The 22,406-nt window shown below is 43.2% G+C and overlaps 1 pseudogene across 1 annotated transcript; it reads right to left on the bottom strand.

Annotated features, from left to right (window-relative positions):
• Window positions 1–5,383: 5,383 nt before the first annotated feature.
• On the bottom strand, window positions 5,384–11,571 carry LOC306973679 (germ cell-specific gene 1-like protein; annotated as a pseudogene). Its single transcript has 7 exons — window positions 11,376–11,571; window positions 8,244–8,438; window positions 7,703–7,762; window positions 7,325–7,483; window positions 6,296–6,407; window positions 5,867–6,215; window positions 5,384–5,508 (listed from the first exon to the last, which is right to left on the bottom strand). The product of its transcript is annotated as a germ cell-specific gene 1-like protein (transcript).
• Window positions 11,572–22,406: the final 10,835 nt, after the last annotated feature.

The following is a 22,406-nucleotide window of genomic DNA, read 5'->3' as shown; positions in this document are numbered from 1 at the left end:
TTGAGAGGGCTTGGACATTACAGAGGAACGGTCAGTGAACGCTGCAGCTTTCACTCGCCTCCTTCTGGGCTCGTTGCCTGGAAAATCTGGTGCCCTTCCAATCAATCTGACTTTATTTATAGAGCGCGTTTAAAAAAAGCCAAAGCTTAAGTGCTGAACAGTCAAAGAGCAAGTAGAGAGTAAAAAATAAACAAAGCAGTATCACATTTAGTGTCTCTTGTTGCAGCGTTAACAAGGAAAGATCGATGTTTGATTGTGATTTATAAATTATAGATAAAAAGAGACATCGGCCATGTTAGATACTGAAGAATTTTCCGTTAGGATAGAATTACATTAATATATAAGCCGCACTGAAAGCTTTGGCAACTTATGCTTTCTCAAATGAACTTTCAAATGTTAAAGCCCCTGCGTATATGATCAGACACAACACAACAAGTCACCAGAGCCTCCATAAATCCGGACTACAGGACTTCATTCGGTCTGTCTGCCTTTTCATACTTAAGTGCAAAGCGGTGGAATTTATTACTGACCGGTTTAAGACCATATGGGTTTAAAACGTTCAGCTTAGGTTTTCAGACCAAAAGTGACCAAAAGCCTGTTTGTGAATGAATACCACCATCAGAGTTAGAGAGTGAAATAACCACCTTCTAGCACAGGTGAGCTGGTGGGATTCTCTGGTAAACAACAGCCAACCCAAGTTAACTGAGAGGGAAACTCTCTAGGCGAAGTTCTTACCCCCCCAAAAAAAGTAGTGGTAGTTAATCCAGCCGCCCCAAACAGACCTGTGTGAACATCTGCGTAACCCACTTCAGCAGCTGTCGTCTGCGGCAGGTCGAGCCGTGATCTGTCTGTTCCCGGTGAATTACTCCTGCTATAAATCTTCAAATACTTATTTCCATCCCAAGCGTAATCCACACGGTCCGCCAAAGCTGTCTGTCGACAATGGCTTTATCCAGGGCAAGATTATGAGGTAAATTTTTGAACAGAGGCTGTTTTTTGCGGCTGCCGGTCCATAATGCCATGTGCCGTCTTTCCATCGTCCATTGAACAAATACTTTTCTAAACGAAAAACCCTTTTGCTGTTGAAGATATAGGCCCAACGAGAAGACCACCCAGATACTGTGGCTCACATTTTTTTTCTAGATCGTGGCAAAACAATAACGTCTCTCTCACAGACGAGGAACTGGAATCAATTTTAAGGTGTTTTCACAGTGGTGTGTCTCTGCTGGCCCAAATGAAGAAAAAAAAGTGTACAATGTTTCAATAGTTTATTTAATTTCTAATTATTTATATAATGTACAGTTGAGTCAGTTCTGTTGTGCCTTAAACACTCCTCCTCAGGACCTTCTCCACCGATTCTGCTGTCCCTGTGTTGTCAGGCCGCACATATGATTTACAGACTTATCAGCCAATCAGAATTCGATGTACATTGACAGTAAGCCCCCCAGGGCCTTCAGTAGCTCAGCAGCTTCCCCTACGTTTTGTTCGCCTGGGAAAACCGCTAATGTAGCCGCGCATGGGCAAGACGTTCCAGCCAATTAGAAGTGACCCGGATAAACAGATATTCCTCTAAGAAATGTCCGAACAAGGCAAAATGAAGTGGATTTACTGATATGGATACGGATATTTGGCGCTCCTTCCTTATGAAGACCAAAGCAGCGGGACGTAGATGCTTGACTCCCCGGACAGGTGAAGACTTGGACTCGGGCAAGGAACAGGTACGGGAGTCGGGACTAGGAGCGCTAAAAAAGCATCTCACATAGTACCAACATAGACTGTATATATAATGGACAGCTTCTGCTCACTCCTCCCCGTTTACCATAATGACTACGGTCGTGGGGGATTTCATGGCGGATTTACAGACTCCTCCTCCCCAGCTCTGACGAAGCATGTTTCTAAAAAGGGCATAAGGGGCGGGATCTTCACCGTAGACTCGGCCCTTGCGTGACGTGTAGCTCGCGCTGCTCCAATGCTAACAGTCCGACCCTCATTAAGTACGAGATTTCTAAAATTCTTCTTACGAAAACCAGCCTGGTTTCATATATTGTGACTAACTCAGCGTTATCTCAGGAGGAATATCTAGCCTAGTCTAGTGTTGAAAAAATTGAAACCAGGCGTTAAAGTTGTTTTAAGGTGTCTAAACTCCAATGCTTTTCAATGGGGCACTAGCGTCGATATGGAGGTACTACAGCAATGGTGGAGCAATGGCGGCCTCCAGTGTCGTGGGCATAAAGCAGAGCAGCCAGCGAGCATTGAGTACCAAACACTAAGTTTAGTATCTTTTTATTACGGTGGATTTTGCCTTTGAGTTGATCTCTGATGTCTTGCTCTGTCAACAAAACATCTCGTAAAAACAGCCGCCTGTTTCCACGTTATAACTCGTACAGTGTCCTGGAGGTTTCCGTTTGGGGCGGAGGCACCGCTGCTTTGGCTTGCGTTGTTGACACATCCTTTAGCGAAAAATGCCACGTAAAAAGGCAGTTTCATCCATACGCCTATAATTGATCAGTTTATATGCGTTTGAGTGAATGAAACCAGGTTGCTATTGAAGGCTCTGACTGAAACCCCACGGCCCGACACCGTGTTTTCATAAGTAATATCTAAAGAGAGAATACAGGTTTGTGATTGAGCTGCGCTTAACGTCACAAAATCCAGATATTAACAATGGCCCAGTTTGTTTTCCACTCAAACACCACAGGTTATTTAACGTGACGCCAGTTATGTAGCTGCTTTCCCGACTTTAAACCAGATGTGCGCCTCTGTCTCGGTAAAACATTTCCCAGAAGAATCGAGACGCTTTCCGGCCAAAATAACGGCGTCACTAAAAGATTATGACTCAATCTCAAACTCTCAAGCAGTACTTTTGTTTCTCGAAGACACCAGATGGTATTCAAAAATAGAAATGTGGGGTCATGTATTTTGGTACTGGGGTTAAACCCTTTTGCGTGGGAGGCAACGATTCCAAATTTGGTCGGGGCGGTGGCGCAGTAGTTGCCACTCTTGTCTCGTATAGCAAGAGGGTTCTGCGTTTGATTCTTGGGCCGGGTGCAGGTCTCCAGTTTACACTAAAACATGTACAATAGGGCTCCCTCTGAGGCCAGGACTGTCTTGAAAAAGAAACTCTGGAATTGTGGGACTTTCTAGGTTAAATACAGTATATTAGTTTTGGCGATCAGACCCTGGCGGTAGACATCGATGTATGAAAGTCAGTGTGGATGAACAGCTTGGAGCTAGGGATGTCTTCCCCTGGAGCCTGGACACTGGTGGTGATATAGGAGACCCGTGAAGATGCAGCAGGGAGAAGCCGTGGGCAGAAGAGGCGGAGGTGGGTCGCAGCACAACTGGGAATCGAACGAACCATGATTGCTGGGGCTTAAAAATGGGACCGAGGGTGATGATTGGCTGAGGTGGAGGTGTGTCCCTCTCAGAAGCGATCATTTGCTGGAGGTTGAAATAACACCTTGGATTCATATCAGAATAGTTTTTTTTTTTTTTTTTTAAGAAAAAGAAGAAGAAGAAGAAAACGCAACTATTTTCAATGTAAAAATCTTCATTCACTTTCTGGCACAGTTTATACACTGCCTGACCACAAAACCTCACATTCTCCGTGGCATTGTTTCAATAAGCTTCTGCAACATCAAAAGATCCATTGTTGCATTCATTTTTTTTCACCAAGATCTTGTGTTGACGATGGAAGAGAGTGGCCACTGGGCTTTGCCTGCTCCAGCACATCCCAAAGATTCTCAATAGGGTTTAGATCTGGACTCCATGGTGCCCGATCCATGTGTGAAGCTTATGTCTCCTGCTCCATGAACCAGTCTGCCACAGTGTGAGCCAGATGAATCCTGGCATTGTCATCTTGTATATACCGTGCCATAAGGGAAAAAAAAAAAAAACATGATGGATTAATCTTCGGGTTAGGGTTAGAGTTAAGGTTAGCAATATCCAAATCTCAAAGCAAATAAAATTTATTTATATAGGACACTTAAAAACAACTCTTGTTGACCAACGTGCTTCACAAAAAGGTCTACATTACAAAAATATAAAACAATGCACAATATAGAGGCAGCAAAGCACTAACAGCTCAGATTTTGGCCATGAGCTAGACAGACACCGTTATCTTGAGTAGAAATGAGTCAGCAGGGTTTTTAAAATGGTCATGCATCTGTGCAGCTCCTATGTGCATTGATGGGAGAACTTGCAGTCTATATGCCAGTATGATACCTCATTTGAAAGCCAAGATGTTCTATGTGTAAGATGTGTGTGAGTGAAGCACAATTTACATCACTTTTGCCGCTCCTAACCCTAATCATAACCCTAATCCCTGATCCGGGGGACTGCATTGAGCTAAAAGCTTCTCAATGTTCCGTAACGGGCCATTATCATTCTCCCCGCAGTGGGTCAAGGTATTTTACAGATGTAGCCACAGCTGTGCCTTTGTGCTAATCTGTGCCAGCGACGTCTCTGACCACCATTGACACACCTATTAGGTAACAGAAGTGTCTTGCCCGAGGACACAACAACAACAGCTGAGATGGAACCGTCAATCGCCACAATACCACCTGAGAAACTGTCCCAATTTATAGATTTATCACATTGAAATCTACATTGAAATCTGATGCTGTTGCTTTTTATGATTCTCACAATTAACTAACTTAAATAAATGTTCTCTCTCATTAAATCGTTTATTTTAAATCCTTTCGTATGGTTGATGACAAAACATGCACACCTCAGCGTGTGACAGACTCCCGTAATCTGTGGGATAATTCATGTTTTTAATTTCCATGTTTAATTACTGTCACAGTGAAGCCGCGGTGACCCTGATCTGCTCCAGGACAGAGATGTCAATCACTCTGTCTCCTCATTCCCCCGACTCCAGATTATTCTGTAATCTCTGCCCAGCACTTCAGCATCATCTGCCTTAATCTGACTTGCAAGATTACGAGTCGCTTTCCATTCTTTTATTTTTACAATACCAACTTCCATTTATTGGCATAGATTCATATGGATTTTTACAGTTGTCAGCAACAGAACAGCATCCCCCCTTCAACAACTGTTCACTCATGATGTTTATTATAATCCAAATTATTATATAGATTTCTATGTAAATGTTGCAGTGGTATTTGGTCTAATACTGGCTCCATGCCACAGTGCAGGTTATTTATTTTTGTATGTATGTGCTTCAATATAAATCAACAAATAAAAGGTCTATTTAATAAACATTTATGGGGCAAGTTTGTGGTTCAGAGTTTAGTTTCTCCACTGGACAAAAACAAGAGACCACTCTAACAGCAACAGTTCTTTAATGATGGGTCATTGTCCCAGTGCGGCCATGTCCTTCAGTTTAACTATACACAGTTTATCTGCTGTGCCCCCTCTGCCCTCAGCAGATGGAGCCCTCGTGTTCCTCCTGCAGAGTGTAGTCCATTTCGTCCATCTCTCGCTCACAGTCCTCACAGCCCTCTGAGCCGCACCCCTCCAGCACCACCATACCGTGGGGGCCCCCCACTGTCCCGGAGCCCATATTGCCTAGGGGTCCCATCGATCCAGTCGGTCCCAACTGTCCCATCAATCCCATCTGTCCCATTTGTTCCATCTGTCCCAACTGTCCCATCGATCCCATTGGTCCCACCGTTGCCATCAGTCCCATCGATCCCATTTGTCCCAACGGTCCCATCTGTCCCATCTGTCCCAACTGTCCCAACTGTCCCATCGATCCCATCTGTCCCAACTGTCCCATCGATCCCATCTGTCCCATCTGTCCCAACTGTCCCATCGATCCCATCTGCCCCAACTGTCCCATCGATCCCATCTGCCCCATTTGTCCCATCTGTCCCAACTGTCCCATCGAACCCATCTGTCCCACTGGTGCCCCCATCATCCCAAGACCACCCATGCCCACCCCGATCCCTCCACTTCCCACCATAAGGGCCCCTCCAACTCCACAGGCCAAGGGTCCCACGGCCGGCCCGACTCCTTTGGGCCACATGGGGTCCACCAGCATGCCCTGCTGGCCCAGCTGAATGAGCTGACTGACGGAGTAGAGGCCCCCTCCTCCACGGACCACCTCCTCGTAGGACGGGGCGCGGGCGGCGGTGCGGGCCTCCTCCAGCCGCACTCTGGCCCGGTGCTTCATCTCTATGAGGGTCTTCGTGTAAGAGTTGAGCGTGGCCACAGCGGCCGCCATGCAGCAGCTGAAGGACAGCCAGGCCATACTGAGAAACACGTATGAGCGTCAGTGCCGCAGAAAGTTCCGACAAACTGGTTTTAATTTATCAATGTAGAGATAACTTACGCAAAAGACCAGCCATAGTCCCAGGACTGCGGCCTCCAGTCTTTAGGCCCAATGGTAACGGTCATCTGAAACACTGTGGTGTACATCATGTGGGCGATCATCCCCATCATACCTGCAACACACAGACAACATACTTTATACTATAATGGTTCTGGGCATTTTAAAGCTGCTCTAAGCAATCCCGTCCAGCACCGATACATTACCAATAAACGCCTCTAGACCATGTGCACCACCACCTGCACCTCCCTCACCCGTTTATTATAATAGATCCAAGCCCTCACCTCACAGCACACCCCCCAACACATGCCTCACCACCACATGCCCCCCGCACCATGTAGCGGCTAACAGTTTAGAATTATGGCAGAAGTTTACAAAAAGATTGTGAACTGACAAACATCTGACCGACCTGCTCTGATGCAGCTGAAATCCTCATGAAATATCCATTTGTTTAGCTCATTGACTGATGAACACATTTCAAAAAGACATTGCTTAAAGGAACAGGCCACCGTTTTTCCATACTGAGATATGTTCTTACCTGAGCATAGACGAGTTGATGCGTACCCGTCTTGTCTTTGCGTGTGCACTCAGTCACGCTATAAGACTCTACCAGCATATCCCTATCGCTCCAGACAGGGGTGAAGTTGGAAACTACAAACGCTCTTCCATGGGCACACACTAAGATCAGACAGGTAACCTATCAACTTGTTTAAGCTCAGGTAAGAACGTATCTCAGTATGGAAACATGGTGGCCTGTTCCTTTAAGGCAGCTTTAACTACCACTGTTGTTGAAGTGGACTTTGGGAGGTGATGGGATGGTACTGTTAACTGTGCCCCAAGCCTACTCCAGACAACACTGAGCAAAAAATTTAGCCAAGACTCCAGACCTTCTGTTGCTTTAATGCGATAATTCAAAGGAACTATTGCGTTAACAGGCCGATATATCACTGCAGTGACTAAAACTTACAGGCGTGACCACTACAGTTGTGGATTAGCTTCTATTGAGAAAACCTCATCCCAAGTGGGCCGTACCTGAGAGCACGGTGCACATGGCGGCGAAGGCGTTGATCTTCAGTGCGGGCATCTCCCTCTTGGCACAAAGACAGATGCTCTCGATGCACATGAGCAGGAAGCCCATGGCCAGAAGTCCGATGTACATGAACTCACTGTAGACCGAGAACCACAGCACCCCTGGAACACACGCATGAGATGAGAGAGGACCACTGTGAGACCGCACAACAAACCAGTGAGAGAGTACCACAGTGAGACCACACAACAAACCAGTGAGAGAGTACCACAGTGAGATCACACAACAAACCAGTGAGAGAGTACCACAGTGAGATCACACAACAAACCAGTGAGAGAGTACCACAGTGAGACCACACACATGATGACTGTTTTAACGCTGACCTTGTGACTCTCCTGGGGTTAACTCTATGAAGCTCCGGCATTTCTCCTCAGTGTCGCTTCCTGGAGAAAAACAAACATGACACATTTATTGAAAGTATCTGGAATAAAATGTACAGAAATATCTGAAACTGGTGGGACACAATCTTTTAGTCACGATAGTAGACGTGTTTTAGACCTGGTACTTGATAACTAAATATTTTCTTCCATAGTACGTGTCACTGCAGTAATAGTTCTTTCAACCCTGTCGCACTGTCTTCATGTTTGGGCACTGACATTAAAGGAAGTGCTTGAACCTGTGGTGAGACTGTAAAAGCTCCACCATTGCACAGCTCTGTCACTGTCTGGTGCCTTGACTTTCCAGAACTAAGTTCTAAGACACGGGATTAAAGTCCTACTTCTACCAGCTGAACAACTGCCCCTCAAGCCTCTTTGTCTGCTCTGGTCCAAGACCCAGCTCCAGGAGGACCAGATCCACAACAGATGGACTCTTTACAGTGTGTGAAAAGTCAATCGTTTAGTGGTCTACAGTGAGTGCACTCACCTTCGTTGTGTTTCTCGCAGGAGAGCCAGAAGCCCGTGTGGAAGTAACGCAGCATGTACTTGTCCTCTCCCGTCTCCCAGATGTACTGCACCGCGTTGGCCAGCTGCCTCTTCCTCAGTCTGGCCAGCTCCTCCCTCTGCTGCGGGGACAGAGTCACATTCGAGGCCAGAATCTTTGGGTCTGGGGTCGGGGCCTCTAGAGGACAGAAAATATATGATGACATGTAAGAATAGTCCTCCACCGATAAAAGGCGGCGTCCTCTCCAGGTCGGTGGAGGAGTTTAAGTATCTCGGGGTCGTGTTCACGAGTGAGGGACGGACGGAGCATGAGATCGACAGACGGATCGGTGCGGCGTCGGCAGTGATGTGGTCGCTGCATTGGACTGTTGTGGTGAAGAGGGAGCTGAGTCCGGCAAAGCTCTCGATTTACCGATCGATCTACGTTCCTTCCTACCCTCACCTATGGTCATGAGATTTGTGTAATGACCGAAAGAATAAGATCGCGGATACAAGCAGCCGAAATGAATTTCCTTCACAGGGTGGCTGGGGCACCCTTCATGATAGAGTGAGGAGCTCAATCACCCGGGATGAGCCCGGAGTAGAGCCGCTGCTCCTTCATGTCAAGCTGAGGTGGCTCGGACATCTGTTTCGAATGCCTTCTGATTGCCTCAGGAGCTGTGGGGCGGAGAGTTGTATAGATCTTAAATACGTTTTAATTTAGTAAGTAAAAATCATTCAAATTGGCCCAATAAGCCCCCAAACATCGTCTTCTTCATTGAAATTTTGTGATAGCCTCTTGTGATATGGAAATTGCGTCACCTAACATTGCAATAACAATAATTTGGTGATCTATTGTGCAGCTCAATAGAGAAACTATTTGTCACTGACATATGGTGTGAGTTATATTCTTTAACACAGGCCATGTCAACGTGTAGAATCTCCCAAATCCCAGTAACTAGTCTTCTACGGCTCACAATCCCGCCTTAGACGTTGTTCTGGAGGTAATCTGTTGTCCTCTGTGCTGTGAAACAAATAGGCTTAACACAGCGCAGATAAGACAGAGGCCGATCCAGCAGCTGCAGATACCAACTCGGGGATTATCAGCAGAATCTGGGATTACGAGACGTCACACGAGTGTAAAAGGCTTCGCTAACGCGGCGCAGGGTGAAAATGAGTCGATATCGGACAGAAGGCGCCGGCGCTGCCAAAACAAAGCACCAGCCGCCGGATGCAGATGTTTGCAGATCTGGCCTTTAAAATCTCACACCTTTAGAGGGTAAAATATTTAAAATGTCAGAATAACTAGAACAAGCAGATATAGGCAAGGGAAGTTTATTTGTAGAGCACAATTCATACATGAGGCATTTCAAAGTGCATATAAGGTGTTATGCACTTTGGTGTTCGAGGACAACCCAGTGACTTAAACCACATTAAAAAACATGCATACATTTTTGTGATTTAAAGGCACTATACCTGATTTTGTTCTAGTAATGTAACACATTTTGTTTTGTCCTCCTTTTCTATATTGTAAACTCAGACATTTGTGGGGAAAACACTGTGCATCTAATTATAAAGCATCAATTCTATGAACTTTCAGGAAATTTTTCTGCATTTCTGTGAAAGTGACCCTGAAAACTGACCCTGCAAGTCGTGAAACGTTAATATAAAGTATAAACTCATTCCTGTGAGTAGTGTCCAAAGAATTGAAACACTACAAATCTGAAGGAGTTTGGATAACAACAAATTTGAAATTGGTGGCTTCCTCTTTCATTGTTTGTAATGAAAAAAATCAGGTGTGGACCTTTAATGTAATAATTGAATTCCTTAAACCAAGGTTACATTTGGCCGTCCAGCATCGAACCTCTGGCTCCCAAGAGGATTTTGAGAAATATTACTGCCCACAACAGCCAACAAGTGCCTTTTAAACTACTTTAAAAATGCTGACACGGCAAGGCATGTTTATTTATACCGCGCACGTTTTGTACACAAGGCAACTAAATGCGCCTTTTGTAAATACCTCCCAAACTAAAGTTTCACCGATGTGGGTATTTTGGGCCAATTTGTTTCCAAATGTCTCGTCCATAACCCTATATGATGCTTCGAAACTGTATTATGTGTCTGTTTTGAAATGTGACCGCAGGGGGCGCTTTATTGGGGGCATATGACTGATTTAGTAAAAACATTCCTGTTTAGTAGGTACTTCAGAGGGAGCTTGTTTGATTGACAAAACATAGCAAATTCCAGAACTTAAACAGTAAGTCTCTGGGCCTGATCTTGTGTTTCAATAGGCAGACTATAGTGTAACATTTTGCGCTTATTAGGAGCGTACTTTGTTTTTCCTCCAACCAGACTCCGCGGACGGAAAGGGGAGGGATGTGGGGGGTGAACGTTGTTTTGTTTCGCATTCACGGCCAAGCGAGGGCCGTTCCCGCCACAGTGGATGCTGTAGCTCTTTCTCTCTCGAGACATGAACATTCTTTAGCTCACGATGAGTTAATAAAGTTTTTAGTTTGACCTGTGAGAGCCTGTCATTCATAAGGAAGAACACAAGGCAGCGGAATGTAAACGAGGAAATGAATATCAGTGGTGCCCCCATCAGAGCAGTCACCTCCTCTTGCGACGCCCTCTCGCAGGCGCAGAGCTCCACCACTCGGAAAATGTAAATTCACTAGAAACCTGCGCCAGGCACAAGATCTGGCCCTAAGTCTCTATCACTTATGGTTCCAAACTTATAAGCAAAAGTCTGCAACATAAAACGTAACAAACTTGTAACAGGTTTTCATTGCGATTTTTCTCACTTCCCCTGCGGCCTCAGAAGTTTTTTTCAAAGCTCTGACTGTGCTTCTTTCAATGTAAAAAACGGGACATCTCCATCACTTTCGGTTCCAGAGACATCGGGTTTTATCGGCTGATAGGCGATATTGAAAAACACCCAAATATCTGCCCGATATATCAGTCGATCTCTATCCCAAACCCCCCCTGCCTATTTATGGATGTAGCACACAGATTTGAAGAAAGTGGTGTTTACTTTGGGGCCACGATCGGAAGGTTCGGCCCCATGACCTTCTGACAAAGAAGACAATCGTCCCGCCACAAAACAGACTTGCAAACCTCTGATAAAGCCACTCCTCACCTGTGGTATACGGCTGGCTGTTGTTCTGGCCACAGTTTTTCGTCTTGACCGGAGACAGACACACGGGTTTGACCACTTTGTGCGTCCCCTCGCACCAGTACGACGTGCAGAACGCCAACACCGACAGCGTGAGCGCCATCGAGGTCAGCGACAGGGACAGGAGGGAGCGGTTCCTCCTCGTCATATTCTCCAACATGGTTCTGACGCTGGAGGCGATGCAGACCTGGGACAGTCCCGGGCCACACCAAGTTTGATCCAAGTTTCCACCTGGTATGTGCCTTGTTTTGGTCTTTGGTATTTGGTGCGGGGCTTATGAATGTGGAAACCAGTCGCTTCAAACAAACAAAGATCTGAAGCTCTGTAAGCACAAAGGGGTGGACTCGGGCTTCTTCTTCTTCTTTCTTCTTTGTCCGGAACAGTCCTAAATCAGACCTGGCTCAGTCCTTATTTAGATGTGGATTTGTCCAAATTTGGACCTTGTTTATTCATGTTTTTGTTCTTCAAAAGTTGAAGTTTTTGTTCTTCAGTAGGTTTAGTCCTGGAATAGTCTTGACAAACATCATGCACTCTTTGTTTAGTCCCGTAAATCCTGGATTACTCTCAGTTTACTTCATTTTACTGTAATACTTGGAACGCCGCACATGCTTTCGGGCCTCACACGCTGCAGAACGAAGTATATCTCCAATTAAACAGTCACATGGCCCAGTTTACCAGCAATCGGGACGCCGCGTAGCTCCAGCGAGGGAATCCCTTTTTTTTTTATTATGCTGATGAGTTCAGCTGGAGACTCCGATGTCAAGGGGGCAGGGCGTGGGCTGTATCATGAGGGATGCTTTTCTCCACAGGATCTGCAGAAAACTTGATTACGCCTTTCGGAATTGGGCCAAAGGTCAAGGGGGAGGCGCGAAGCAACAGAAGTCAGTAAATGTCACGAAAGATTTGCCTTTGAGACACAAAAACAAGTAAAAAGGGTGGGAATCCGCGGGTTTATTTGCTGGTGAGTAATTTCTTAACTGTCCGTATGCCACATTGGGGATGGCAGGCGCAATGCAAACTCCCTTTGCTTCCACATGTCCACATGTAGGGCTTGGACTCGCGTCTCTGCCCACGTCTGCAGCAGGAGAAGGTTTTGGTCCAAACCAGCGATTGTCCGTGGTTTTATAATCTGTGTTAAGCTGCAGGGGTTAGGTGGAGGAGATTATCTGGTCTCGTCTTTATAGAAGCACCTAGAGGGAAAGAAAGTAAGACAACATCTGGATTAGAATCTTCTTGTTCTTGTACAAATGTTTTTTAAAGAGCGCGACCCTTATGTTACGACAATATGGTCACCCACAAAACAAGTTCACAAAATCTCAAAAGAAGGATTGAACAGTAAAAGTAAAACATTATTTGCAACATCAGGGTAAAAAAACATGAGCAGGTAAATTGTAGAGGTATATTTGAAACTTTTGCTGCATATTTCTGGCACAATTATGAGGAAAAATGTATTGAAAGTTTTCTGTCATTTTATGTTTTCATATAAAAATAAGGCCTTTTATTCCATAACTCTGCACAGGAATGGGGTAGAGACTTAATTCTTTTTTTTTTACATGCTCAGGAGTTCATGCTCCTCAAAGGGCCACATGCGGCCTACAGGCCTTGACAAAATTCGACAAAATGTCCTATATTTTGTCGCCAAAATATAGGACATTTTGGGCATTTTTAGGAATAAAAGGCATTTTTAGGATTATTAAAGAAATAACCAGTTTGCTCACTCCAGCCACTAGGGGGCATCTTAAATTTAAAAAAAAGAAAGAATTTCACTTGTGTCCAGGAGAGGGCACTGACATAATAAGAGATCAGGATATAAACAGCATATTAGAGCCACGTGGTAAATGGTCAGTCTGCCCCGGGCGGCTGTGGCTATAGTAACTTACTGCCATCGAATGTGAAGCTCAATAAGTTGAAGTCATTATTCATGAGGCCACATTCCTTTACAATATATTCGACCCGCAACCCGCCGTGGGGGCTGACTTTCAGCCCTCTACCCATACGACTTCGACACCCCAAGTCTAATGGATCGAGCCAGGTTTAACTTTATGGTTTTATTTTGTTGACGTACTATTTACAAAGACCTTTTCAGAGGGGATTTTGAACACCTTGCTTAGTTTCAAAAAAAGTTTTAAAAAATTGAAATCAATAAATCAGGCTAGGAATTTGATATTAAAAAATCCCTCTGAAGTGACCTTCAAAATACTGTTCAGTCCAAGGTTGGCAGATTTGAAGTAAGGCTGGGTGATTTAAAAAAACAAAAAAACAAAAAATCACGATTATTTTCCCCATATTGATCAATCTCGATTTCCGATTAAATTTGATTTTTTCATAATAAATTAAATACATCTTGCTGATTTATAACATTAGATACATGTTTAATTCAAACCTAAGCTCAAACAAAAACAAAGGCTTTCCTCCAGTTTCATTTAAGCACAAAAGTCTTCCATTGTCTTGTCCAAACTATGATGATTCTTGAGATTGACGAAAGACAGATTGCAATTTCAATTGAATTTAGATGAATTGCCCAGCCCTGATTTGAAGTCTGTATATGTGCTACTTATTGTTGCACCATTGAGACAAATGCATTTTGAGAAAACAGCCTTTCAAAGGAAAATTTCCCATTAAATCTATCTACAAAACATTGGATCAGTGCAATAATTTGCCCTTAAGAAGAAACAAGACCAAAGCAGGGCTAAAATAGAGCAAAATGAGAAAAATAATCACTAAAACTGAACTTTTGTCCATTTTTAAGGACCTACGCCTGATTGTTTTCGGCTGTGTGTTTTTATGACTGGATTGTGGCTCTTGCTTCTTGTATATTGTGGAGAACAACAGTTTGGTGATATACTGTGCAGCCAAAAAATGTATAAATTCAGAACAGGCCATGTCAAGAGGAGATTAATCTTCTTTACATTGTACTTTTTTTTAGATGTTTAAACAGATTGATCCATGAGGGAAATCGCTTTTATCACATGAAAATTAATATTACATAAAACAACTAAGCTATACCTGGGTGTGCTGTGCCGTGTTAAGCTGAGAGTGTGTCAGATGAACCGGTTTAAGTCGATCAAACCAAGAGCGTGGCTATAATGCTATAGGTTTAATCATCTATGCCGAGACACAGACAGGTATTAATGTAGAACGAGTGAACTGTGTGTAACACGCAAGGCAGCGGCATTTCAGGAAGCCATATTCAGAATGTTTGTCTAAAAAGTGCAGGGGGGGATGGTGGAAGATGCTGCAGTGGAGGATACGATCATGAAAAAGTGGTCGTACTTTACTTTACAGCACAGAAATAATGTGGTAAAAGGATGGAAATAGCCCAGTTTAAATCATATTAAGAGGGAACATACTAATGATGTTTCCTAGTAACTGACCGTCTTTATTCTGGGTTCCATGTAATTACCATATATTTATAACATAGAGGCGCTGTGCTATTTCCATCCTTCTACCGCGCTGTCACTGTGCTGTCAAGTTAAGTACTGTGGAACAACATATTCCTATTGTATAAATAAATGATACAAATTTAAAAGAAATGGTCTTTTATCAAATACATGAACGTTATTGCAAGGGGTGGGCCATATCGTATCGCATATCGTTATCGCGATATCATTTTTTTATATTGTTGTGGACACGATATAATTTCTGTTACAGCATAAACACTGACTGTAGGACACGGGGACAGGTGCTTAAAAAGTAAAATGAAATGAAGGATTTAAACTGCTAAAGTAGATCATAGAATCGTAGAATAAACATTTGAGGTAATTTGTCTATTGTCAATTATATCATCAAATATATCAGGGTATTTCTTTTTTATATCCTGATTTAGCTTTTAGGCCATGTCACCCTGCCCTAGTTATTGCTCTGTTTTCTGGTTTTAGATTAGGGCTGTATTATACTGAAGTTACTTGCGATACGGCTGTGCAAAATCGCGAAAACGATATTATTGCGATATTTTACAAAACCATTTCATCGCGATATTGTCCATCCTAAATAAACACAAATTCTAAGTAACTTTTTCAGAAAATTGTGTCAAAGGGAAACATTAAAAAAACACCACATCAAGAAAAATGTGTCGCTCTCAGTCCGATGAAGACTTTAGTGATGTTGCGATATATTGTTGCTTTAAGCGATAGATATTGCATCACCTAATATCGCGATACAATATTTTTTGCCATATATTGTGCAGCCCTATTCTAGATGACAAATATTTTAGTATAAGTATCGTAAACCGAGTATCGTTAAGTGCCAATATTGAAATAAAATGAAACACAAATACCATTGTAGCTTAGATTTGTCAAAGTCTCATTAAAGCTGCATTCCAGATTCTGCCGCAAGATCAAAAGTGCAATTTCAGGGTTTTTAAAGGACCAAACACTATACTTTTAATGCCGCCAATGTATTTCTTAAGATTTGCAAAGACTCGAACAGGCAAACTGAGCTGAAAATTTAAAAATTCAGCCAAAACTGCAGTTCAGTGGGTCTCAGAACATCATTGTTGTATTTTTGACAAACCTTTGCCATAAAAATAGTCGAGGAATGTTGTGAGTTTGCAAGAAAGTTCCATTTAATACCCGTTTGAAACCATTTGAATGCCAGGCACAATTCAATTAATGACAATTACTAAACTGCAGAAACCCTGAAATAAACACAAAGCATTTAAAACCCAGAACGACATCCCGGCACGGACAGCGCTCAAAGTAAAGTATTTGGAAGATGTTTGAGCAGTGTTGGGGAGAACCCTTTGAAATTGTATTTAGTTCCAGAATATTTGCCTTAAAATGTATTTAGAACGTTTTCTGTTACTTTGTCCAATCAGAGTTCTGTATTATGAATACTTAGAATACATTCACTTGTGATTTGCATAATAATCATGCATAAAGGCGGCGTATGATTAAAAACATGCAGCTACAGGTATAGACTCGGCTCTAGAAGGGAGAGCAAGGAGACTGAATTTTAGTTGGCTTTTTTCTGGGACCGTATATTGTAGTAAGAAAAATGGCATACAGTTGCAGTGCACAATATTTACAGTGAATGGAAACCAAAGTAATAAATGATGGCCATTCAATATATAAGATCCATGAGCTCTGCAGAACCCCACGTCTGAGGTTCTGTTAAGTATTGTCCAGGGGAAGTAAGTGAAAGTTCGTTGGACTCTTTGCAAATGCCCACAGTCCCAAATAACATAGAGCTATGAATATACTTGTAATGTATCCCTGTGATGCTAGAAAAGTAACTGTGTTCTCAAACCCCTGAAAATGAGTATTCTGTATTCAGTTATTCCCCAACAACACTGTGTTCAAGTTACATGCTTGACTGCCTATAATCAAACTGCATCTCCATGGAGACGAGCAGGAGATGTCCCGCTTCGAGTCCCAGCAAAGTCAGAGTCAGGTCTGAGAAAAGGTTAGAGAGAGAGGTTTCTTTCTCGCAATGGAAGTAATGCTTATATTTTATTCCCAGGGTTTCTACATGCTCATTATACTGTATTTTTAATGCCACAAATCTGTTCACCTTTCGTTCTTTAGCACTTTTTAAGCTATGATAAAAAATGATCAGAGATAAGGGACTGACCTGTTGCTCCGGGACCCCAGGACAGTCTTCCTTCCTCACGCTCGCCCGGGCCGTGTCCCCCGTCCCCTCTCTCTCGCTCCTCCTGTGGCTGTCATCGCCTCCTCTGCTGCGAGTTTCAGTTTTTCAACAGAGACACCCACCACCAGATCTGTTTATAATCCGCGCAGTCCAGCTGGTCCCGCCCCCCCCCTTCCATCAGCGCCTCATCTGGAGGGTGGGCTCCCTGACCCCTGCGCCTCTCGGATTAATCTGCCTTCACTCTTCATGGTATGGATGCATCAGGCGGCTTGATGAGCGCGTTCTGAAACTTCTCCCGTCTTAGCGCTGATCCGGACACAGCGTGTACGAGAACAAGAGGTCACACATGACACAGAGACGCCGCCGGACTGTGGCACAGTCTTCATGGCTGTCTGGAAGAAGGGGAAGAGTGACAATACCAACTTGGAAATGACTATAAAACCTAGTCTAGTTAGTTTTACCTGCACCTTGGCCTACACTTTACATTCATGTCTCATCTATAATTTCATGTTTTTGCACAATTTGTATTCATTCACTCAGCATTGTCTAATTTACAGATCAGATTTGGAGCCTAAATTCCTATTCTATTATTTAAGCTATTTATATTTCCATTATTATTATTCTGGGTATCGCTTTAGATTAAGGTGTGCTCATTAAGCATTAGTAATCATTTTAGGGTTAAGGTCAGGGCTAGGTTAAGGGTTGGCTATGAATAAGCTATTATTAATGGCCTATTAGTATGTTCACAGACAAAAATATAATAAGCAGTGTGTGTGAACTTTACAAGCATATTATGAATGCGTATTAATACATTATTAAAGGGGGGGTATTGTGCAAAATCGACTTTTTCAAGCTTTACATCATGTTATTATGTCATTCCCTCATTAAAAACATGCCTGAAGTGTTGCCTTGGCACATTCACATATTTTTGAGTAATCTGTAAAAACTCTGACGGCGGCCATTTTAGGGATAGCTTTGCCTGAGTCCTCCTAGGAACGCCCCCACCTCCTGGAGACGCCTCCGAGCTTTCGTCACCAGCCAAGTAACCAACCACTGCTCCTCAGCAGAACCCCCTCCCCACTGATGCCACAGACAGCGTGTGGAGGGGGCGTGTCGGAATGGCTCAGAGGTTCTTAAAGAGACAGAGGCCTATTTCAAGACATTCACTACAGCCATTTTGAGAGAACAATTTTATACAAGGCAGTTATTCTAATTTACTGCATTTACAGACCAACAGAAGGTTTGGTCATCATTGTAGTGTGATATAGACTGGTGCTATGTGACTGAAAAAAAGCATAATACCCCTTCTTTAATACTTAATACTTTAATAACACCTTAATATGAAGTGAAATAGTGTTCAGGTGTCAGTCCTGAGCTCCTCCTGGGTTTGTCCCTGTTTCAAGCGTGCTGTCCTGCACTGGTCAGCCTCCCCTCCGCTCCACAACAGTCTTTCACCATCTCCTTGTTCGTCCCTTCCTTGTTTCCTGTAGCTCCTCTTGTGACGCCTCCTCTGTGCTGCAGGTGTGGGGGCTCCCGGTGCCTCTTCAGTGTCGCAGAAAAAGAAATGTGTAGGTCTCAAATGCGTTTAGCTGATAAGCTTTTGTTTACCTTTAAAAAGCTGCTTTCATCAGGACCATTTTGGACTCTCAAAATAAAAATCCGCCAAACCTCCACAGCAAAGACGTACAGACGTATCCAGAAAAACAATGTGGAACAGAAACCACAAAAAAAGCTGTACCAGGAGAGAGGGAGGTCGCTTTCTGTTTTCACATCGTCATGACAACTGTATATCTTTATTATAAGAGAAGTGCATTGCAATGGACTAAAGCTCTGTCTTATAATAACCTCTATTCCGATAAACATTGAGTCATCTCATACTTTTACTTCTAAATATAGTTACTTCATGGACTTGTTGCCATGTTACCACCGTCTGTTCAGTTCAGTGTCCTGTTTTATTAAGTACCTCGATTTCTGCATTTCCTTCTTACCTTTCTTATTTGGCACCAGGATCCTTTAGCTACACGTGCAACTTTTATTAAAACAAAACTTCTGCGTCTCAAAACTCACTCATCTGACATCTCCCACCGCGTGCCTGCACCTGCAATACGGCTTTGTAACACCAGATGGCGCCACACACACGGTCTCCACTTGTCTCCGTTATTTGCATATGAACAACACAGTAAAAGAAGCAAATGCGAGACGATTATCTGATCAGAAAGCAGAATGAGCCCGCACTGTAGGGTTGCCAGATCCCGTGTGACTAAAACCAGGTGGGAAATGAACTCGAGACTCACCTGTCCCGAATCAAATCCTACTGAAGGAGCGCTGGGGTCTTGAGGTTCTTAGTTTTCAAATGAGGAATGTCGTGTTCAGAGAGAATACTAAAAATAATAAAAGATATATATCAGTAAAAAAGAGAAAAAAAATGTTTTAAAACCAAGCCATATCCAGTGTTCAGATTGTAAATAAGTCTTTGGAAATTGATCAGGCCCATGACCCATTCTGCTAACTTTAACTGAATGGGTGAGTAGATTTAGACAGTCTAAATTAAGCCTCCTAAATAAAACACTTTGGTGTCAAAGTTTTGCTGCGTGTTCGTTAATCCTTTGGGCCTTGCATAAAAAAGGCAACCCGAGGACTCTGTCAAACTCTCCATCTGTCCGTCCCGGCTGGGTCCCCTCTTTTAACACTAAGCCCTGTGTCTGAGAACACTGTCCGGCTCAAAGCTCAATCAGACCAGTTTCAACAAATTAACCGCCTCTGGCCTTTCGTAAGACAAATAGTGCAGGGTTTAGCTGTGTACAACAGTCGCCCTCTTATGGCCAAAGAGAGTAGAGCACATTAAAGGAATAGGCCATCGTTTTTGCATACCGAGATGTTCTTACCTGAGCTTAGACGAGTTGATGCGTAACTGTCTGGTCTCTACGCCTGCGCTCAGTCACGCAAAAACACAGAACATATTTAGCCTCTCCTCCTCATGGACCCAAACGGGGGTGAAGTTAAATTAAATATGCGCAGATTGTTTTTCTGTATTTGTAAATAATAATAATAATAATGCATTTGTTTTATATAGCGCTTTTCTTGACACTCTCAGACGCTTTACATTGCACTATTCGTTCACTCCATACTCGGTGATGGTAAGCTACTATTGTAGCCACAGCTGCCCTGGGGAAGACTGATAGAAAAGAGGCAACCAGTCTGCGCCATCGGCCCCTCCGACCACACCACTCACTCACTCACTCACACACATCCAAGTACCGACCAGGCCCTTCCCTGCTTAGCTTCCCAGATCTGACAGGAATGGGCAGAGCATAGGCGTATGGCCATATATAGTATTTGGGCATTAAACTGTACTTAAGAAGAATTAAATCTGAATTCCTTCTGCCGTTATAAACCCTGAATTACATGCACAGCCCACCAAGTTATGTTCTCCACAAATGTCTGACTTTACAATATGAAAATGCTAAAATAATGCACAAATCACATGCATTTGAGAACCTTTTTACACTAGTTCAGAACTTTTTATCAAGACACTTTTTTGTTTTTTTTATTTCAAATGACATTTAAGTATTAATACAATGCTAAAAAAACAAAATTATTAATTCACTATCAGCAATTTTGACTCTTCATCTCCTGCACAAGAAGTCTTTGCTTCATGTATAATACAGGTGACTCTGTTGCGTCCCGCTTGAAGAAAAAAAACGAAAATGCTGAAAAAAGGCACGGATGTCATGTTGAATTTCCATTTTTATTGATCCAGTTCTGCAGCTACAAGTCATACAGTAACACACACACCTGTCTCTGTCAATGATACAACAACACCAGACATCGAACCAAACGGGAAACCAAACACACCGCCGGTCACATGATCCTCCAACCAAACCAAAGCCCCGCGTCACGTGACCACGGTTTAAACATGGAAAACCCTGGCATTGTCGCTTCCCGGAGAGTTTTGCAGCATCAATAAATAATCGCACAATAATTTACCTCATAAATAGTTACTGGTTCATGGTAACACTCTTGATATACACTATAATAGATTTGAGATTACTTCCACTATTTACATTAGCACAATATAGCCACAGAGTCCACTCATAACCGCACACACACACGCGCACACACACACTTACAATATGTACAGACACATGCGCGCTCTTCGAAACGCTACTGCAGTTTGCCATAATGCCGTACAGGTCCAGAAAACAAAAATAATACAAGGTGTGACCAGAAAGTAATGGAATACACAGCATGATGAGAGGTTATTGTAAACAAAAGCCTTCCATCTGCGCAGATTATTTTATGTTTTATTGTTGAGGATGCGCCTGTCACTTTAAGAGGCTTCGTCAGCTACGGATGGTCTTTTAGCAGCAGGCTGTAAATATACACTGATCTGGTACTTCTTTAATAGCTTCTAAAGTGAGCATCATAATAGAGTAATCAGGATTATTGTGCAGGTTGAGAGTAGCTTTTTTAGTATGAAAATGGGTGGTGCCAAGAAAAGGTAACCGGCTCTCTACCAGATCTTCATGGCCCAATCTCAGAGATAGTTGCGGAGATAGTTGTGAGTCTCTAGGTGGTCTCGATTTCAGTGGAGGCTCTGCATGGTCTCCAAGAGGTCTATACCAAGGAGATCTAAAAGAGTCATATGGAGTTTCTTTGAGACCTCCTTGGTATCCGATAGGTCTCGGAGACTTTACAAGGATGTCCCAGAAACGTCTCACAGGTTGAGAACAAAACATAGTATTTGCGACACAGCTGCTTGAGACCGCATAGACCTCTCCTAGACCATGTAGAGAACTCTTGGAGACCATATGGAGACTTTTTCAAGTCTCCATGTAGTCTCAACTGAAATCAAACCTGTTCGTTTTGCCTTATCTCCAGGGGACGTCTCGGAGACATCTCGGACCAGTGGCAACTCGAGTCTCCAACTAGTCTCCAGGCTGGTGAGACTGGCCCTTATCCAGCCCGCTGATAAAAAGATTAAGTTCCTTAGATTGGTAGAAGTTAAACATTCTTCACAAGAACAGTTCAGACGACTGTTAAGTCTTTTATTCTTGTTTTAGACCTGATGATTTTCTATTAAATCTAACACACGGTACTTCCATGTTTGTCATGTTTTTGCACAAACTCTCTACAGAAGTTTTCTATCGTTACAAAGATTGTCCAAAGTGGTTCTCCATACTGTACTTGATCTGTACTTAAATGCTGAACTACCAAGTACAAATGACCACTTCTGAAGACCTTTAAAACAACATGAGTGGTATTAAGCAATGAAAACTTGTTTTCATGGTCGTGACATCGAATTTTTCAGGGCTACAGTGAGAGACAAATAGACTTTTCTAAATGTAGTTATTTTCTGGGCACATCTTGTTCATAACAGTGTAGTACGATGCTGTATGTGGTTCT

This window comes from Gobius niger, assembly GCF_951799975.1.
Source record: "Gobius niger genome assembly, chromosome: 14".
In the NCBI taxonomy this organism is placed as follows: domain Eukaryota; kingdom Metazoa; phylum Chordata; class Actinopteri; order Gobiiformes; family Gobiidae; genus Gobius; species Gobius niger.
The sequence above is the reverse complement of the archived record's forward strand: the minus strand, read 5'-3'. Positions and strand labels throughout refer to the sequence as shown.